The sequence below is a fragment of the Camelus dromedarius genome, chromosome 8 (assembly GCF_036321535.1).
Source record: "Camelus dromedarius isolate mCamDro1 chromosome 8, mCamDro1.pat, whole genome shotgun sequence".
NCBI lineage: Eukaryota > Metazoa > Chordata > Mammalia > Artiodactyla > Camelidae > Camelus > Camelus dromedarius.
Genome location: NC_087443.1, coordinates 9,436,705 through 9,456,660, shown reverse-complemented (window position 1 = coordinate 9,456,660; position 19,956 = coordinate 9,436,705). Strand labels below are relative to the sequence as shown.

The 19,956-nt window shown below is 42.5% G+C and overlaps 1 long non-coding RNA gene across 4 annotated transcripts in view; it reads left to right on the top strand.

Annotated features, from left to right (window-relative positions):
• The first annotated feature begins 19,653 nt into the window (after positions 1–19,653).
• LOC105095361 (uncharacterized) overlaps positions 19,654–19,956 on the top strand; it is a 38,439-nt gene continuing 38,136 nt past the window's right edge. For all 4 annotated transcript variants that reach the window (XR_010381852.1, XR_010381851.1, XR_010381849.1 and 1 more), the window contains exon 1: positions 19,654–19,934. This is a non-coding gene — a long non-coding RNA (uncharacterized LOC105095361). The remainder of the gene's footprint in view (positions 19,935–19,956) is intronic.

Here is a 19,956-nt window from a genome sequence, read left to right as displayed (position 1 = left end):
CTCAGCAAAGTTCTCCTAGTGCAGTCTCATCAAGAAATAGAAATAAAAGCAAAAACAAACAAATGGGACCTAATTAAACTTACAAGCTTTTGCACAGCAGAGGAAAACATAAGCAAAACCAAACAACCACCTATGGAATGGGCTCACTCTAAGCCAGGCATCCACCGTCCATGAGCTGCCTGGGGACTAGGTGTTTTATTCACTGAAGTAGATGAACAACTAGTACGTGTCCTAGTGTATTCTGACACCACTTGCTGAATTAATTAGAAACTGGGAAGTCCAGGTGGAGTTAGCGGTTCTGTCCAGAATTATCTCCTATCAGTGTTTTCACCAACTGACACAGTAATCTATTTCCTTATCAGTCTGTCTCCTACACCACCTGCAGCACTCCTTAGGGTGGGTGGGAACATGGACCAGGGCCAGGCAGAGAAGATTCTCTAAGTGATAAATCCCACCAGGAAAGGATGTTGCCCTAGACCACACAACCTTGTGACCCAAGTCTGACAGTCTCACTTCCACAGACTCTGCTTCACACTCCAGGACGATGTCCAAGAGACTGAGGGGAGGGAGGACACTGGTCTCACCAGGCCCGTTCACTTCCAGGGAGTAACAACTAGAGCACTAACCCGAGGCCAAGGGCTCAGCGCTCACCTATGTGTTTCATTCAATCCTCCCAACCCTGAGATGGGTATCGCTACCCCCTCACTACAGGAGAGAAAAACAAGCTCAGGTCACATACAGGTGTCCAGAGCGCACACTCTTCCCCGCTCTACTGTACAGACTCGCAGCCAGAGATCAGAACATGGGCTTCCGACAATCTGGTGTGAAGTCAGTCAGTGGGTGGTGGGTTCCTGGGTGTTTACGGTTAGGCTGCATAACTCACACATTAGATATGTATCAAATATTAAATACACTGTAAAGAACGCCACCCAGTTTGGCTGCCACCCCCATACTACCAGAGATAGGAAATCAGAAGCACCCTAAAGGCAGCCCAAAGCCCCTCTCCTGCCTAAATTACTTTCCCCTCCCCTCTTCTCCCCACCCCCCGGCCCCCATCAGCAGGCCTCAGCCCAGCACAAGAGCAGGGGAAGCAGCACCAAGAGCTACCCTGGTAAGTGTCAGAGGTCAGCGGGACACATCTCATGACCACCCCCACCTCACTGCACCACCTTAGAGAGGTTCAGCCTTATCAGATGACTCCACCTGGGCCTCAGCTGCCCGGACCAGTGTGGACATTAGTCTAAGCTGGATCACATTCTCTCCCCCAGGAGTCGGAGTGCTCTGAAGGCACATATTTCTGGGAAGCTAAGGTCAGCTCTCTTCTGCCAAGTGCATGGGGATGTGGTAAAAATGAAAAGAGAAGAAACAAATAAAATAAACCAGCTATGCAGAGATGCAGGGTACAAGATTTTGTAAATGTACAGAGGGTGGGGAGTAGCTGCCTTGATCTAGTTTTTAGTTCCTACCTTTCTACCATCTTTTAGTTCCTACGATCTAGTTTTAGAGCCATAACTGAAGCTTTAACTGCTCCTTCTGTCTGTGCAACACCAAGAGAAATATTCCTGGATGTTAAGCACAAACTCCCCAATTTCTACAACCTATTTGCCACAAGTAGTGCCTGAAACACTTTAACACCCTTCCCTCTCTTTCACTCAGCTAGCTCTAAGTCATTCTCCAGGTCCCAGCTTAGACAGCACTTCCTCTAGGAAACCCTCCTGGACTACTCCTCAAAGCTTTGCTCCACTTTTTATGGGTATAAAGGGTAGCGCTCTGCACCTCATCATTTTCAGTAAATGTGATTACTTTTCTGTGAGACTGTAAACACCAAAAAGGAAAAACCACTTCGATCCTACTGCTTAGCACACAGGTCAAAAACATGCTCAGTATCATTCCTAAATGAATGAAAATCAAGAAACAGGTGGAGGTACATAGCAGGAGTCAGAAGGATCAACACTGATAAACACGTTTCTGATAAAAATAAAGCTGCTTTGACCCTACCTTACTCACCCCTTCCAAGTTTCTACTTCCTCCTTCTTCCATCTCCACAACAGGCCCACATTTGCCATGACAATCATCACTTTATACTTTGGTGCCAGTACCTTCAGGAACCCAGGCTGGAAGAAGCACGTTTCCAGGTAACTTGCCACAACAGAGGAAAGTATACAGTAGTTTAGGGAAAAAAAGAATAATGACAAGTTTTGAGGTCTAGACAAATCCCAGTTCTGCTACACATTTATTGTCTATGAACCCTGGACAAGTTACCTGAGACATGCTTTCCTCATCTGTACAGTGAAAAAACTAATACCTCCAAGGTGAGGATGAAAAGGACTCTGAAACCACAGCACCGAAGGCAAGCTTGCAACTAATGTCAGTCAGCTGGTCATGGTGAAGTCCCACAGACCTCACCCCTACACCCCAGCCCCAGTTCCTACCAGCCACGGATGGGTTCAGAGCCCAGAGCCTGCCCTAAGACTGCGCATCTGAGAGACCCTGGAGACCATCTATCCTGTTGGCTTTCCAATGCATGGGAGACTTAAGAAGCGAAAGAGAAAAGAGAAGCAAAAAGGAAGAAACAGCATCTCAGGGTCAGGCAGGTGGGTGGGCAGAGCAGGCTGGATGTGTGGTGGGGTCGCTTGAGATGTTTTTGGGGGAATCGCTTGATTTTTACTTAGTAGGTACACAACTGCAAGCAAGGTGAGGAATAAGCTGTGCATAGTTCCTGGAAAACTCAACTAGGATGCTTTTCATTAAAGTATTTTTATTAATACTTGAGAATTGAGAACATACAAATTAAATTCATCAGAAGTGGCATATAAATTATAGCTAACTACCAGGAGAACATTATTAGGAATGCTATTAACATCAAAATGAATTTTGTTTGCATTTTACTTGCATTCAAAACTGTTCAGAAGCTCTGGGTTTTCTGTTGCTCATGTAAGATGGTCTCCTCCCATCTTTGAGCTCCAAAAACCATACAAGAGACTTCTTTATTAAAAGTTAAATTAACAGCTAAACCAGCACAACTAGGAATCTGGCCTGGAGCCTCTGTACATGATTTATACCACTGCTGGTCCTGCCTTTCAAACAGGTGGTACCAATACCCAGCAAAGTCCCAGGGAGGGATGGAGGGAGGGCTAGAGCTGAAAGTAAAAAGGACAAGTTGATGGAGGAGATGAATCTCAGAGGAACGCAGGACCTGACTAGGGTCCAGCCCTTCTTGGGGATGGGCTGGAGGGAAACTCCACTGGCATCTAAACAGGATGCTCCTCTGGTGCAGGGACTGAATGTGCTGTGTGCAAACTGCATGCAGGTCATTTGGCACATCCAACTCCACCACATACACACCGAAGGCCAAAAACACCTCCAGTCAATGCAACAACAAAAAGCAAAACAAAACCCAGGTACATTTCAATGCCCCTGGAGACTGGATAAAAATCACACCCGCTGAGTAGCCCTAAGTAAGTAGACAGAAAAGACAAGTGCAGTAGGTAGAGAGTCAAAGAGAGACAAAGAGAGAAACACAAAATCTGACAAGGAACCAGCAGAAAAGGGGCATCTTTCAGGGACTTTCCCCGACCAAATCGAGTCCCAAATCTTCAGAAAACAAAGCCCTTCAGAACTCGGCCCCACTCACCCCAGCTGCCTCCACTCCAGCTTTCTCCCCAAGGCACCCACCCACAGCCTCACTTCTCAGACAACTCCTGGTTTTCCTGACCAGCTGTGCCGTGTTCAGACTGCTGTGCCTCGGCATGTGCACTCTCCTCTACCCGGAGTGCACGTCTCACGGCAAACTCCCAGACACCAACACCCAGCGGGAAGGTTTGTGAAGCCAGACATGGACAGCCGCACGCCACTCAGGCCTTTGTCACCCACAGCACTCTACAGGGGCTTCTGTGTTCCCACCCAACTGCACCCCATTGTCTGGAACAAGAGCTACTGAAGGGCAGGTGCCACGTGAGTCCTTGCAGAGAACTGGTACTGAATGAATTCTAAGTGAATGACCTTGCATGAAAGGTTTTTAAAAGGCTAAAAAGCAAACCATGCAAAAAGCAGACAATAGATATTTTCTGCTATTGAAAGCATGTATTTTCTCAACTCTAATCTTTGGCTGAGTATCACTTAGGAAGCAGACACAGATGCTCTACCACTTCCTAATTGGGTATCTGTGGGCAAATCAAGCAACCTCGCTGTGTCTCAGACTCCCACTTACTGAAAGGAACCACCCCTGCAGTGTGGTTAAGAGGACTGATGAACATATGCTTTAAAAAATACCAGAAAACATTGACTAAATGGTAGTTCTTACCAGCCTGCTGTGATCACAGAAACATTAACAGGACCAGATACTGTACCATCAAGAGTATGAGCACGACAAAATTTTTGTTAAAACTATGTTTTTTGAGGACAGCTGAAAGTCAACAAATCCAACAGCTTGTCTTCCAGCCGCACCCTGCTCTCTACAGTCCTCAGTACCGATCCGTAGTGACCACTATGTCCCCGGCTCCTCCGACAATGCAGACTACCAGGTCTCTGGTCTCTGACCACACCTCCTCCTCCTCTTCTGTAGCTTGCCCTCTAAGGACACCTAAAGTCAGGCATTCCTTAGGCTCAGCTCACAGATTTTTTCTCATCTTGTCTCCTCTCAAGCCTTCAATTATCAGATTTATGGAGATGACCCCACGACCTCTCAGTCACATTCAGAAAATGTTTCAAGCTGAATTTATCCAACATAGATGGTTACCTTAATTAGATGATGAAGCATACAGCTTCAACTTCTCTCTTTCATACCATTTTTTTTTTCTTTTCTCCTGAGTCTTATACATCTCACCAGTCCTAAGCTTCCTCTTCCTTTGCCCACCTCTTAAAACTGCTTGCTTGCCAAGGATTCTTCTTCGGTCTTTCTGTTCTGTCTCACTGGTTCCTAACTTCTCTGGGATAATGAACCCTTTGAAAATCTACCAGATGATACAGATTGTTTACTAAAAAGATAAACACACAGAATATATGTATGTGATTTCACCTAACCAACGATCTCAAATAAGACTCTGTGTTCCTGTACAACAGACTACCTACCACTTATACAAATTTTCTTCTCCAGATTCTATGTCCCTCTTATTTTCAGGATGCCTTGTGGATACAACCTAAAGGACCTACTGGCATCATAAACTTAACAAGTCCAAACCAGAACTCACTATTTCTCCTTAACAAACCTCCTCTGCCTACAGTATTCCTCCTCTAATAATGGCACCACCATGTCCCCAAGCTAGAAGCCTTGCAATTAACAACCTTCCCCATACCACATCACCAGGTCCTGTCTCAGAATCTCTCCCAAATCCAAATCCCACCTCTTAAGCCTCTCACACTGCAAGACCTCATCATCCTTTGCATCCCATACCTGCCATGATGAAAAGTCCACCACTCCTCTGACAAGAGCCCATTATTGACTCTAACATCTCCATCCTCCACACCGCTACCTCACTTCACCTTTAGAAGGTCACTAGCCTAGCTGATTCCCCACCTCAGTTTCCTCCTGTCATTTCCACCTGTGTCAATCTAGATTCTCCCAAAATTTCAAAACTGATCATGTGCCTGCCTCTTTTCAAAAACTCTGATGCTTCTCCATTGCACAAACTTAAAATCAAACTCCTTTCTGCCTACAGAGTCCTCCACAATTTGCCACCTAAGTCCTTTTCCAGGATTGGATTCCATAGCTTAGATTGTCACTTGCACCTATTATCTTTCTATCAAAATCACACCACTCAGAAAGGCTCAATTCCAACTCCACACTTTATATCCCCTACATAATGTTTAGGAAAGGACTTTTCATGGAAAAGGCAAAATTCCTAATGAACAGATTCAGAAAACTAAACAAAAATTTTTTTTCATTAAAATTTTAAGTCCTGGAAACATTAAGCTTTTAAAAATATCAGTTCTTCAAATACTATTAATATTTCAATCAAGAAATCCTTCAAAACCCAGCATTGTTAACCAACATTTACTAAATATTAATAATGTACAATGTAAATTAAACATATGAAATATCATCAACCTGAAGATACAAAATTATAATCTAGACCCAGGATTCTAATTCCAATATTATTTGTACTTGGATCTTACTTAAGAAAGGAAAAATAAATTGTAGTAAGTGGACTTGACATTTCACCTAATAGAGACTTAAGTCACGTAAGTCCACAGCCGAGATAGAAAGTTACCAGATCTAAATCATCTTCAGGCTAGTAAAAATTCTTATCAGATTAAAAAAAAAAACTTTTGACTGAGATGTCATAAAATTAGACTTTTTCAGTACACATTTAAGCGTTAATTTTTTCTAAGGGCCCAAGGATGTGATGGGCAATTCTGAGCCCCTCACAATGAGACCTGGTGACTAGCACATATACCCGCAGGTGCACAGCAATCAGACCTACTCCAGATAAGTGATGTCGTGGGTAGTACCCTCTTTCTGTTACCTTCTAGGACCTTATTTCTTTTAGGCCTGACTTAATTTAATTTCTCTTATGGCTCCTAACCTACTGAGTTCACGAGAATCTTCACAGCTGTGTACGGTGAAGCACTCTGCTCCTGAAGAGAATGCAAATATTCAAGTATTTTTTTAAAGAATTTTAACTAGTCTTTGTACCTAGCTAGCATATGTGGTAAAATATTCCCTCTACGTATTTCTAAAATTATGACCATTCAAATTTGAATACGTTTCTGAAAGAAATTTGCACGTAAGAGTAAAACATGCTAAAATTTCAAAATTATTAATAATCCTAATTAAGGAAAATAGGGGGTAATGAAAAGAGCTCTGGCAACTGAAATAGGATCTCAGGCTACAGTCTCAAGACTGACTCTTTAGTTGTGCGACCTTCAGAACTGGCTTCACCTCAAAACACTTTCTCATCTGAAATAGAGCTAGCCCTGCCCTTCCCTCTCTGCAGGCGGCTGTTCAGGTAACATGAGATAAGGTACCTAGCAGAGTACCTGACAGGAAGTGTTCATAAATAGTCTGCTTCCTTCATTCAACACAAAAGACACACTCATATGAAGGTTTAGATGTAAGGGAGCCCACACTTCCACAAGTCTCTGTCAGCACAAAATACCACAGGTAATTGGTTCTAATAAAAAACAAAAAACAACAAACAAAAAACACCATCACCCCCATCCCACGAACACTTCTGAGGGACCTGGAGCCAGACAAGGGAGCCTGCATGTGGTTCTGCAAGAACTCCATCAGGGCGGCATACGCACTGGCTACTAAAGCTTTAACAGGAAAAGTCCACAGTCATTGTGCTAAAACCTCTGGATGCCTTTATGCTAGTATGAGAGCTCACGGGTGGGGGGGGGGGTGTAAAAGAGGGAAAAAGTCAATTTAGGCCCAACTCCAAAAGACTCCTTAAATAAATCACAACAGCCATGCTGACTTATCCTTCCTGAAACGCGAACAGTACCATGCCCACATTCACTTAAACACTTGAAGATGGAGACATTCCACACCCACACTGGTGCCACTACATGTCTTTTAGAAAGCCAGCGCAGCGAAGCACCCCTGGCACCATGGAAGGTGCTGAACCAAAGCCGACCGCGGAAAAGGCAGGGGAGGGAGGCAAACAAGATGATGACTTCGGAGTTGTGCACACCCGCCGCTGAGAACCGTTGCCCAGACCACAGCCACCTCTTCAAGCATCTTAAGTAATTTGCGGCTTCACTATAGGGACGTCAAGGGAAGGCCGCTAGGCGAGAACCCTGGGGCTGGGGGCTGTTCCCGTCCCGAGGGTCCCGGGGTCCCGGGGTTCCCGGGTCCCGGCCTCCGCCCCCCGCGCTCCTCCCCAACTCCGCACGCCAACGAGGGCCGCCCGGGAAGCGCCGCGAGTAACGCCCCGGCCGGAGCGGCCCGGCCCCGCCCGAGACCCCCGGCGCGCGGATGGCGGGCAGCCCGACTGCGGTCCGGCCAGGGTCGGGGTCGCGAGTCGGGCCCGACGCCACTGCCGCAGCCAACGAGGCCGAGCGGGAGGCCGGGAGGGGGCCGCCGGCAAGCGGGGCGCGGACACTCACCACACCACGCGGTAGGAGCCCTCGCGGATGAGGCTGCTGGAGCGCGGCCCCACGTCCAACACCTGCCCGCGGACCAGCTCGGGGCCCGCGCCCGCCGCCGCTGCCGCCGTTGCCGTCGCCGGCGCGTTGCGCTCAACGTTCCACGGCAGCCGTTCGGCCCGCGCCGTGCCTCCCGGAAGGACCGCGCTGCCGCCGCCGCCGCCGCCACAGCAGCCGCCTCGGGAGAGCTGCGGGGCTTCGGAACCGCCGGCCACTCAGACCAACTGCCTACTGCTGCTTCCCTGCCTGACCAACCGGCGGGCCGGTAGGCGGAGGGAGGGGCGCAGCTGAGGAGTGCTCTGGGGCGGGGCCTGTCCTGGCAGCAGCGCGCGGATTGGCTCCTGTAGTCTGGGGGCGGGGCTGCGCCTCAAGATGGTGACTCGTATGTGAACTGGTGCCCTCGCAATTTGTATTCTTTTTTTTTTTTTTAATTAGGAATAATTTGGCTGTGAACATTTCTATACCAGTTTTTTGGGGATCTATGTTTTATTTCTCACAGCTGCATACCTGAGGTTGTCATGGCTGGGTTATAAGGAAACTATGGTTGGCCTTTTTAGAAACTCCAGACTGCTTCCAAAGTGGCTGCACCGTTGTACATATTTCCACTAGCAGACTATGAGCGTTCCAATTTATCTCTACATTATAGCCAACACCTGTTATCATCTGTCTTTTTGATGATAGTCATCCTCATGGTTCTGAAGTGGCATCTCCTTGTGGTTTTGGATTGCGCTTCCCTGATATTCAGCTTCTTTCATATGCTTGTTGGCCATTTGTATATCTTCTTTGGAGCAGTATGTATTAGAAATTATATATTCTAGATAAAAGGCTCTTTTCAGAAATATGATTTGTGGAAAATAGTCTCTCATTCTGTGTATTGTCCATTACTTTCTTGAGAATATGCTGCCCCAGGGCCTGGCATTAGCTCTTCCCTCTGCGTTGAATCCACCCTGGACACATACGTGGTGGTCTCCCTCCTTCCTTCAGATCTTGGCTCAAATACCTGCTTGTCAGTAAGATCTCGCAGGATCCCTTGTAGTGATCACCCAGTAAGAACAATGATGACAGCTCCATGCATCACCATCCGTCCCACCTCCCTGCCTCATTTCCCTTCAGACTTTTATTACCATTTCCATGTAAAGTACAGTCTTTTGTGAATTGTCTAATTCTTAACAGAATTGGATATTTCATAAGTATTTTTTAAACCAGTTTGTTACTGCTTTATCCCAAATGTAATTCACTTTATGTAATGCAGTATGAATGCACATGAAAGAATAAATGAATTGCATAAGGGACAATAGTATATTTCACTTTATTTTAATAAACCTATGACTTTTTCCAAATCTGCATGTGAATGTATATGCCAGCATAGTTCAGTCATTCTTTAGTCGGCTGATACAAAACTAATTTCTTTATTTCTCTTGGGAAGTAACCTTTGGCTTTGGAAGATTTAATAGAAAATAATAGAGGAAAAGCTAAAATAAATAAATTACTACTTAATAAAGACTTAAATGTGGCTACCAGTGGTACAACTTGAGCTGATTGAAGCTTGAGGATGGGTAGCTCCTGGGAAGGGTCATCATCTGCCACTGTGTCTCCCCTCTGAGTGTGAGGAAGCTTGCATTTCCATGGATGCATGTGTGACCAGGCTGGAAGATCACAGGTCTGGAAACTTTCAGTACCAGCTTCTGCTCTTTCCTGGCCTGGCCTTGTGTAGATTGACAATTAGGTTCAGTCCTTGGGAGTTTTCTGGGAGTGTTTGTATTTCCCTGGGTCACAACTAAATAATTACAGCCTAATGTGGTAAGTGCTAGGCTAGAGTTCTATGGAAAGAACAGGATAGTTGCTGAGGAGGCCACGATTTCTTGATCTTGGGGGACCTGGGGTAATCTTCATGGTGAGGCAATATTTGGGGCTGTTCTTATAAACTTGAGAAGAGGTGTTCTTATAAACTTAAGAGAAGAGATGTGAGACTTTCGCAGCACATGGAGCAGTTTGATCAAAGGCATAGATATGGAAAGCTGTAATGTATTTGGGGTGAGGAATTCTGAGTTGGAGGAAGGTAATACACGGCAGAATTGGAATGGGATTTGGGTAGGGATTGAGACTGGCAGAGATGGATGTGGCCATAGCATTCTGGAGTGGCAGTGAGATTGGAGAGGGAGAAATCTGCTTCTGAGACTTTTTTTCAGAGCTGACCTAGATAGGAAGTGTTGCCTAACTGGATGTGGAGGGGCGAAACTGGACGAAGATTTCTTGCTTGGGTGTTTGGACCGGATTGGAATAAGCCAAGGTTGGATATTCAGAGGATGGACACTGGGGACATAAAGGAACAGATGATCAATTGGTCACATTGATTTTTTTTCCTTTAAGTTTTTATTTTGAAATAATTATAGCATAACTAGTACACTAAGATCCTAGGTAGCCTTCACCCAGTTTTCCTGAATGATAACACTTACAAAAGTGTAGTACAGTGTTAAAATCTGGACATTGATGTTGGTATGATCCATAGACCTATTTGCGATTTTGCTGGTTTCCCATGCACCCGTGTGTGTGCATGCGCATGTATGCCTGTATGTATCTGTGCAGTTTTATTACATGTTTATTTGTGTAACCATCACTACAATCAAGATACAGAATTGTTCCACATCTGCAAAATCTCTCACACTGTTTCCCTTTTCCTTTTCCTGACCCCTTGCAGTCACAAATGTGTTTTCCATATCTCTAATTCTTGTCATTTTTGAGAGTATGAAATAAATGCAGTCATATAGTATGTAACCTTTTGATATTGGCTTTTTTTCACACACTATAATTAATTCCCTTGAGATCTAGCAAATTGTTGAGTGTATCAAAAGTTCACTTCTTTGCATTGTTGAGTAGTAGTGTTCCGTGGTATGAATGCACCAAAATTTGTTCCATACATTGAGGGACATTTGAGTTGTGTTGAAGTTTTGGCTATTACAAATCAAACTGTTATGGATATTCATATGTACTAACTTTTGTGTGTGGATACGTTTTCATATCTTTGTGATAAGTGACCGGCATTGCATCGGCTGTGGTGTATATTAAATGTATATTTAGAATGTATTTTTAGAAGATGCCAAACTATTTTACATAATGACTGTATCATTTTAACATTCTCAGAAGCAATATATGAGATATTGAATTTTGCCGCATCCTTGGTATTATCACCATTTAAAACAGTTTTAGCTGTTCTAATAGATAGGTACAGAGTAATATCTCATTGTGACTTTAATTTGCAGTTTCCTAATGGCAAATGTTTCATGTGTTTGTCTTCTGTGTATTCTCTTTGATAAAAAATATCTATGTCTTTGCCCATGTCCTAGTTAGATGGCAGTGCTCAGTATCACCACTGTGAGCTACCGTGTTCTGCCTCGTTGCTGCTGGCGGGGAGGAAGTGCCTGCTGACCCCCCAGAACCTGGGGGAAGGCTGAGTGAAGCAGGTTGCTGAGTACCATTGCCTCCCACTAACCACATTTACCTCAACGCTGCCAGGTCAGGCGGCAGGTCCAGTTCTGCATGTGGCCACACTGATTCTACAAGGGTTCAGTTTTTCTTTCAGTTTTTGGCTGGAGTAGGGCCAGCATTAAGAACAAGGTTTTTATCTGCCAGACATCCCTTTCCCTGTCCCTGGATTGAGGGAGGGAGAGGCTTTATTTACAACCCTTATCTTCTGGTGGTTCAAGGTCCAGGCTTCTCCAGCACCTCTTCAGGGATGAAGGAGGAAAGAAAACCCAGGGAGCTTCACCACTCCTCGTGTTGTCAGCTTCCTGGCCAGTCAGCCTTCGCTCCATTTTTCAAAGCTTTCCTGTGTTTGTTTGTGGTCTTAGTGCCAGGATTTTTAGTCACAAGAAGGACTTTCCAGCAATGGAGTGACTCCATCTTAGCCCCATGTTGGTTTTTAAGGACCTGAGCTGCTTCAGGAGGCGGTCTAGACTCAGTAGAGCTTTGTGAAGAGATCTGATTGTAGGGCCATTGACACCAGGAGATGAGGGATGAGGGCTTGGGAGCCACTCCAACTTTGTCTGAACCTTGGCACCTGTGCTTACTAGTTGGGACTTAAGACCCAGCTTTCTCATCGTTCAAGTGGAGATGATGCTGTTGCTACTAATAATGCCTGTGTCTGTGACATTATACATGTAGAGTGAGTTGCAGGATACCTGATCGTTACTAAGGGCCCAGTAAAACTGAGCTCTTGCTTTATCTGTAGATGAGATTCTTGGCTCTAAGAAGATCATTTTTGGGCTTAGTGAGAGTGATTTAATGAGAACAAAAGCCAGATTACAGGGATTCAAAAACCAAGCAAAAGATGAGGAAAGAAGTCGGTGTACCTTCAAGGTATTTTGCTGGAGAAGTAGAGAGAGGGTTGTGAAGGGATTCAGGGAAGTGACTGGGGGAGAAAGGAGTGTGAAGTTTAGATAGGAAAGAATAAAGGACTGAAGAGGGAGATATAAACAGGTAAGTTACAGAAAGAGCCAGGTTGCTGCTGATGCTGGATTTAATACCTGGTATAAAGAAAAGAAAACTATTCCAAAAACAGGCACACTCTGCCCTGAACCCCCGTCCAGCACAGAGCCCAGTTCCTGGCTGTCATCACTGATGCCACCAAGTATGTTGACCTTTACCACTTCCAAATCAGACACCCACTGGAACTGTCACCCACCACTTCAGCTCCTGGTAGTCTGCAGCTCCTGTTGCAAAAAGGAGAGAAACAGAGGAAAGGTGAGACTGAATGAGGAGCTGGGGCATCAGGAATTTTTATATAATAAACTCCAGTCATTTATTATTATGCCATCAGCCATTTATTAAGCATCTGCTTTATTTCAGGCGTGTGCTCTGGTTATGATGATGACAAAACAGACATTATCCTTGTGCTTATGGAGCTTTCCTTCAAATGTGGGAGTCAAGCCTTACGTGTTCATGCACAGTTGTGACACGTGCTGTGAGGGGAAGGGAATTTGTACAGTGGGGTTATATTACCAGGGGGATTCTGCATGGATGTGGAGGGTAAGGAAGGCCTCCCCAAGGTAGAGAGATTGGAGCTGAAATGAGGTAGTGGGTACTGTGGAAGCTGAGAAGCGTGGGGAATGTTCTAGACACAGGGCACAGCATCTATGAAAGAGGAATGTGAAATGTTTGTGGAACTGAATGAAAGCCACCAAGACCAGTGTGTTCAGCAAGTAGAAGCAAGACCTGAGATGGGAGGTGGAGGAAGGCGGGCCATGCGGGCATCGTAGGCACCCAAGGTCTAGGGTGTTATTCTAAGAATGGCGGTTAGCTGTTACACAGTCATAAGTAGAGTGACATAGAGTACATGTTCTGGTCCACATCTTTAAGAAATGACAGTGTGTGCCCTGTAGGACTTATATTAGAGAGAGCCACGGATGGGTATGAGGAGACCAAGCCCAGTATCAAAGAGGCAAATTGAGAGAGGAGGTAGTTTGGACAAGGGTTATGGCCGTGGAAATGGAGGGAGGTAAGTGAACTGGAGACTTAGTGATGCATCAGATACGGAGGCAAAGTAGGGAGAGATGTTCAGACGACTCTCAGCTTTGTGGCTGGGTGACTAGTTTCCAGTTTCCAGTAATCAGGATCACTGAATATTTGGGGGAAGAAAACATGAGTTTATTTTTAGATTTTCATTTGATCCAAGATGCTTCTTGGAAGTGTTGAGAAAGTAGTTGCCTGTGTGGATATGAAGGGAAAACAAAGGCTTATGATGGAAACAGGGGCTTCAGCCTGGGCAGTGAAGACTGAGGAGGTCGGCAGAGGGGTGGGAGGAAATCCAGGACAGAGGGTATAGTACTGTCATCAAAGGGGACAGCATTAGGAGGCAAGCCCAAGAGTGAGAGACATGGCAGTGTCTGAGGAGAGAGGCAAAGATTTAAAGATTAGATTTAGAATAGAAATAGTATGAACATTGTAGAAACTGAATGAAGAAAGTGGTAAAAGGCTGGCCTGGCACAGTGTTTTCACCCATATCCCTTAGAGCACTGGGTCCTTGGGAGTGTTACTGTCATGTTCTCTCTGTGTCTCTCTCTCTCTGTCTCTGTCTCTCTGTCTCTGTCTTTCTCTTTTTCTCTCTCTCACACACAAACATGTTTCATGATGGAGTAAGTATGGGGATCGCTGTTACGATGAAACAGTTTGTCAACAACATAACTTCTAAGAGTGTTTGTCTACGATTGTGTCTCAAGGTGGACGGCCCATGCAGCAATACTTACCGACTCTCAGGGATCCAAGTCCGCGTTCTCTGGAACAGCACTGGAGAGACACCTGCTGGGTGTCATTAACAGACTCGGCCACAGAACTGTGCATCCGTCCCTCTCAACATCCTCCTCAGTCTCTCCACCCCTGCTCCCCAACCCCCTCTCTGGGAAAGGTACAGTTTTTCTCAGGCGTTGAAATAGCAGGGTTCAGTGTCAGGGTGTTGTGGGTTTAGGGCAGTGGAGGTCAAAATATTTGGTGAAATCAGGGATGACAGCCAGGAATCTGGATTCATTCTGTCCAGTGGTTGGGTGAATAGTGTGTCTGGATGTTGGGTGGGATGAATTTTTGGTAACCAGTGAAAGCCTCCGACTTAGCAGCAGGGCTCTAGTTCATTTACAGGCAAACAGGAAACCTTGAGAAAAGGATATTCTGGAAGAAATGTTCTGCAGATAATCGGGGTGGGGGTGGGAAGGGGTGAACAGTAAAAGAAAGGAAGTAACCAAAAGATAACCCCTGTCCTGGAGACTGAAATGATTTAAACTTAGAAGGTATGTGCCTGGGATTTGGAGAGTGAAAGTTTGTTATTTAAATGTTTATAACCTGGAGGTTCCTTTATGTTGGTAATTGATGTGTTAGTGTGTAGTTACTTTGCACATAGCTTTGGCCATAAGGAAAAATGAACCTATTTCAATAAGTAACTCTCATCACCACAGGTATGGCAATGAGATCACCAACATCCTCTTCATACAGGGTTATATACAGTTTTAAAAAGCAGAGGAAGAAGATCACTATAGAAGGTTTAAGCAAACAAGAGTGATATTATGCGCAACTGGGTATTTTGTGAGGTGGGATTTTGCTGGGATCTGAAGCCCAGCATTTATCTTGTTATCTCCAGTGCCTAGTGTAATGCCTGGTAAACAGTCAGCTTTTGATTGAATAGGTGGATGAATAAATAATCCCTAAAATTCATTTTTTAAAAAGAAGAACCAGGGGAGAACACTTGAGTCTATATTAACTTTGGAGGTCAGACAAAGCCAAAATTATCAAGATGACCTCTAAGTTCTGGTATGAATTTGTAGCACTGGTTTGACATAGTTGATAGTTGCTGATAAGAATGAGAAACTGGGGTTTTTAACAGGTAGAAAAATACTGACTTTTGCTTGATCCTACATGTTTTGCAAGGAAAAAACCAAGATGTCAGGCAAGAAGAAACAGTTGGTCTTGCTATAGCAATGAATAGCGGAATATTGCAGATTTGATTAACATTAAGTTTTAGTTCTAATTTTTGTAACTTCCTACACATACGTATTCCTGCATAAGAGATGAACGATATGTACACGAGAACATTGTGTTGAATGAATGTATAGATGAGTGAATTCACATGTACCTTTTCTGGACGCAGCCTTCTTATTTTTTTAATCTATCTATTTGTATCTTAGTGTTTGACATGACCAGTTCTGTCTCAAGCATGCATAGGTAACTATTTGGGTTTCAAATTACCTCATAAGGACCCTCATTTTACTGTAGGATGATGGTAAACAGTTGACATTATCTGTATATCATTATATCCTCAATATTTCTTATTTTGATTGTCTTGTCATTAACTTTCCTCCTCTTACCTGTCCCTTCTCCCAGGATGGAGACCTTCTTTTTTCCTATTCAATTACTGATTTAATTTTTCTGTCTTTAAAAACAATTAATGACTTCTAACTACATACAGTCCATCCCTCGGTATCTGCAAGGGATTGCTACCAAAATCCCTAGAGGCTCAATCCCTTAAATAAAATTGTTCATATTTTGCATATAACCCACACACATCCTCCTGTATACTTGAAATCACCTCTTGATTATGTATAATTTCTAATACAACATAAATGCTATCTAAATTGTTACTGGAGCTAGAAAATTCAAGTTTGCTTTTTGGAACTTTATGGAATTTTTTGCCCTGAGTATTTTGGACCTGTGTTTGGTTGAATCCACAAATGCAGACCCTGTGGATACAGAGGGCTGACTGTACCGTGAATCATACTGGTCACTAGGACCACAGAGATACACAGGACATAGCCCTTCTCTCCAATAAGCTCCAGTCAGTAGAAGAAGTAGACATACATGTGTAGCACCAGTAAGACATTGTAGTAAGCACAGAACAGAACAAATATAAGGTTCTGTGTTATTCTGGACAGAGACTTGTTATAATGAGGATCAAGGTGGGCAAGGCAGGCTTTTTAGTGGAGGTTATACTGAAGCCAAACCATCTCCTTTACTTCTCTGTATCCTTTTGTTGTATTATCTTCCAAAAGCCAAATGGATCAAGCCCCTCAGAAGATCTACTGGTCTGTCATTAAATCTTTCCCTGCTGAAAGAATCTTCCTTTGAGGAGCTAGTCTTTGCTAGCTAATCCCATTAACAGAAAAGTCTGCATTTCAAATCAGTCAGTGAATAGGAAACACAAAATAGCTTTGTTAGAAATCTCTCAGGTTCTATCATTTACAGCAGTTTATGGCTGAGCTGCCTTTATGTTCCAACAACAAAAAATGTTGAAGGGATTTTAACTTCTGGGGACTAGACTCAAACCCAAGTTATGGTGGTCTACTGACTTCTTAATGCACTTAGAAAATGTAGAAAATATTTTGAAACATCTTTGTGAATTATAGAGATAAGACTGAAAATAAAAATCATCTAAATTCTGTATTAAGAATAAAATTTGTGTTGTTTGAAACCTATAAAATATTCTGCTTTATGTTAAAATGCAGAGGATCCTCTCCTATAAAGAACCGAACTTAGGACAACAAATTTTTAGCTTGGGTTTTAAAGGGTGAAATAGGACAGTTAAAAAGAAAAGAAGCCTGGAGGCATTTTTGTGTTGGAAAAATTTTTGAAAGAATCAAAATCTTTTATTTTTGTTCCATGACTTAATAATTAAATTGTACTTTTCCCAAAACAAAGAGGCAGAAAGAATGATTGCAATAGTTCAATATATATTTTTTTCTTTAAAAATGTTATAACACCTTTAGGATCAAATTACTTTCAAATTTAACTTGATTACTTTCTGAGAGAAATACCACTTTAAAATGAAAGTCTTGCATTCCAGAGAGCATTATAAACAGCTAAAAACAAGGGAGGAAAGCTGTACTGTTTTAAAGCATGCTGTAATAAATAAAAATATGTATTATTTATATGGGAACGTCACTAATAGCCAATAGCATTTGGAAGATTTGGAGATGATCTGGTTTGCATTAAACATATTTAAACATTTTAAAATGTGTCATGAATTAAGTCAAATTTTACCTCAAACAGATGTTAAAAATATCAAAATATATAGAATTTTCCTGTATTTTAGATCATGATTATCTAACAACCACTTGGCTTTTGTTTTTCCACAGAGCACAATGAGATGAACTGGAAATAATGGAAAAGCATGGCCAGTCCTCCAAAGACAAGGAAAATGCCAGGTTTCTGGACAAACCTGAGCAGTGAGCATATCATAGCAGCCTGTAGATGGCATCCAGGCTACGGGTGGGCTCTTTCCATTCGGAAAATGCAGTATCTTCTGTGCACACATGTCATGAATAAATGTGAGGATAACTGTGCTTTTCTGCATTGTATTTTACCTCTTAACTTGGCTTTCATCGGGCTTCTATGAAATGCCAGACAGTGGGCTTTCCCAAAATTGGGGAAGACGTCATCCTTGCTTAGAACACCAACAGCATGCACTTTTTGTGATTTTTTATGGTTGTATTTGTTCAAATGCTGTTTATTTGTATGATGCACATTTTCATAGGAACCTCCACTTTGACAACCTGATAAATCACATTTCTTCAAAAAAAAAACCCACTTTCTTCTAAACATATGCTAGCTTTTGAATAGTTTTTAACAACTGATTTTTGGAATGAAACAAATCATTTTTTGTAAATGTTACTTATAAAAATGAATCTGAAACAGAGTCTGAGAATGATAACTGTATATGAATAAGAGATTTTTTTGTATTGGTAAATATATCTTATTCAATCCTCCAATAAGTTAAATTTCATTAATTTAAATAATTAAGAAGTAATCTGGATAAAAAGCAATGAAGCAAGAAGCAAGATTCTTTTATAATTTCACAAGAGCTATGCAAAGTCTTCCTGATTTCATTCTTTCTCTATAAAACACATAAAACTATATTTGTATAGTTATACATGTATATAGTTAGTCCTATTTGTATACCCATGTGGATCCGATCACTCGGAATTAATTTTGCTCAGCGTGCCTATCAGCAGGCATTTACTACATGTTCTGTTAATTGATTCAGGTATTGCTAGTCATTTCACTGATGTACAAGTTAGGAAAGACAAACGAATCAAGTTGCTTACATCATTTTACAGACAATCCTGTTTCTTATAAATATATCACTTTCATTATCATAACTGTGCATATTCTGTATATAGATATGTTAGTAGTATAGAATATATTACTATATGGGTAATCTAATAGGTACATTATAATGTCATGTCAAACTTGATTATAAAGCGATGTTGCTCTTTTTATCAATGGGGGAAAAAGTCCTGACTGATTGAATATTATAGAAAACAAAGCTTGTATTACAGAGGGTGTTTTAAAATATATATTAGGTTTCACACATCCAGATTTTGAGCAATGAAAAAAAATAAAAATTAATATCTCTAAATGTGCCAGAAAGAAGGTGAACATCTTCTTCTTTGCTAGATACGAAACAATTTTACTTTTTTTCTTTAGAACTACACACATTTTGCATTAATGTTAATTTTGGATGCCTGGATGTTAATTTTGACATCTCAGTTGCTAACATGATTAATAATATGTATTTGCATTTTTTAAATCTCCAGCTTATTTGAAATAATACTTAACTTTAAAATTTTCTTAATCCACATACTAACAAGCCTCGGTCAGACTCACTGTTGGAGTGGCACTGTTGGTCCAGCTGTGCAGAAATGCTGGAGAGAGTTTGCCTTTTCAGTTTAGATGGTAGTTATATTTTTAATAATAAAACATAAAAATTAATGAGCTAATTTTCTGATCGAAGAGGGTGAAAACAGGAAAGTGTACACAGTTGAGACCCCACCCTGAAACCGCTGTGCGTCCACTTGGAGATTAGGTTGGAACAGTGGGGAACACAAGGTCTTCTGTGCTATTAAGCTAAAGTAACGTGAAACACAGAATTTCACCTTTCATTCTAAATATTCTCATCTAAATATGTGGATTTACTGGAATTAATTTTATTTGACACTGTATATGTAATAATTTGTAAAATCTATTTCTAATTACTTTGGTCTTTCTGCCTAGGACAATAGCAGAGGCCTTTTGTCGTATGTTGTTTCCTATTATCTGCGTAATTTTGATGAGGTCAGACGGTTTTCACAGAGTCATGTTGTGTTGTTCTTTACTGGTAAGCAATTTGACAGTGTGTGTCATTGTTTTGTCACTGCTGCTGTTGTATTCTTCTCAGTTATATGAACACTTTGTTCTTCTTGCTGATCAGAATGCTGGAAAGGAACAGTGTGTGTTTCCACTGCCTGAACCCCAGGACCTCCTTCAGACCTCACAGATGAAGTTTGAAGATTTTCAAAAAGACCTCAGAAAACTAAAGAGAGACCTGAGAGGTAATGTACAGTCTTAAAGCAA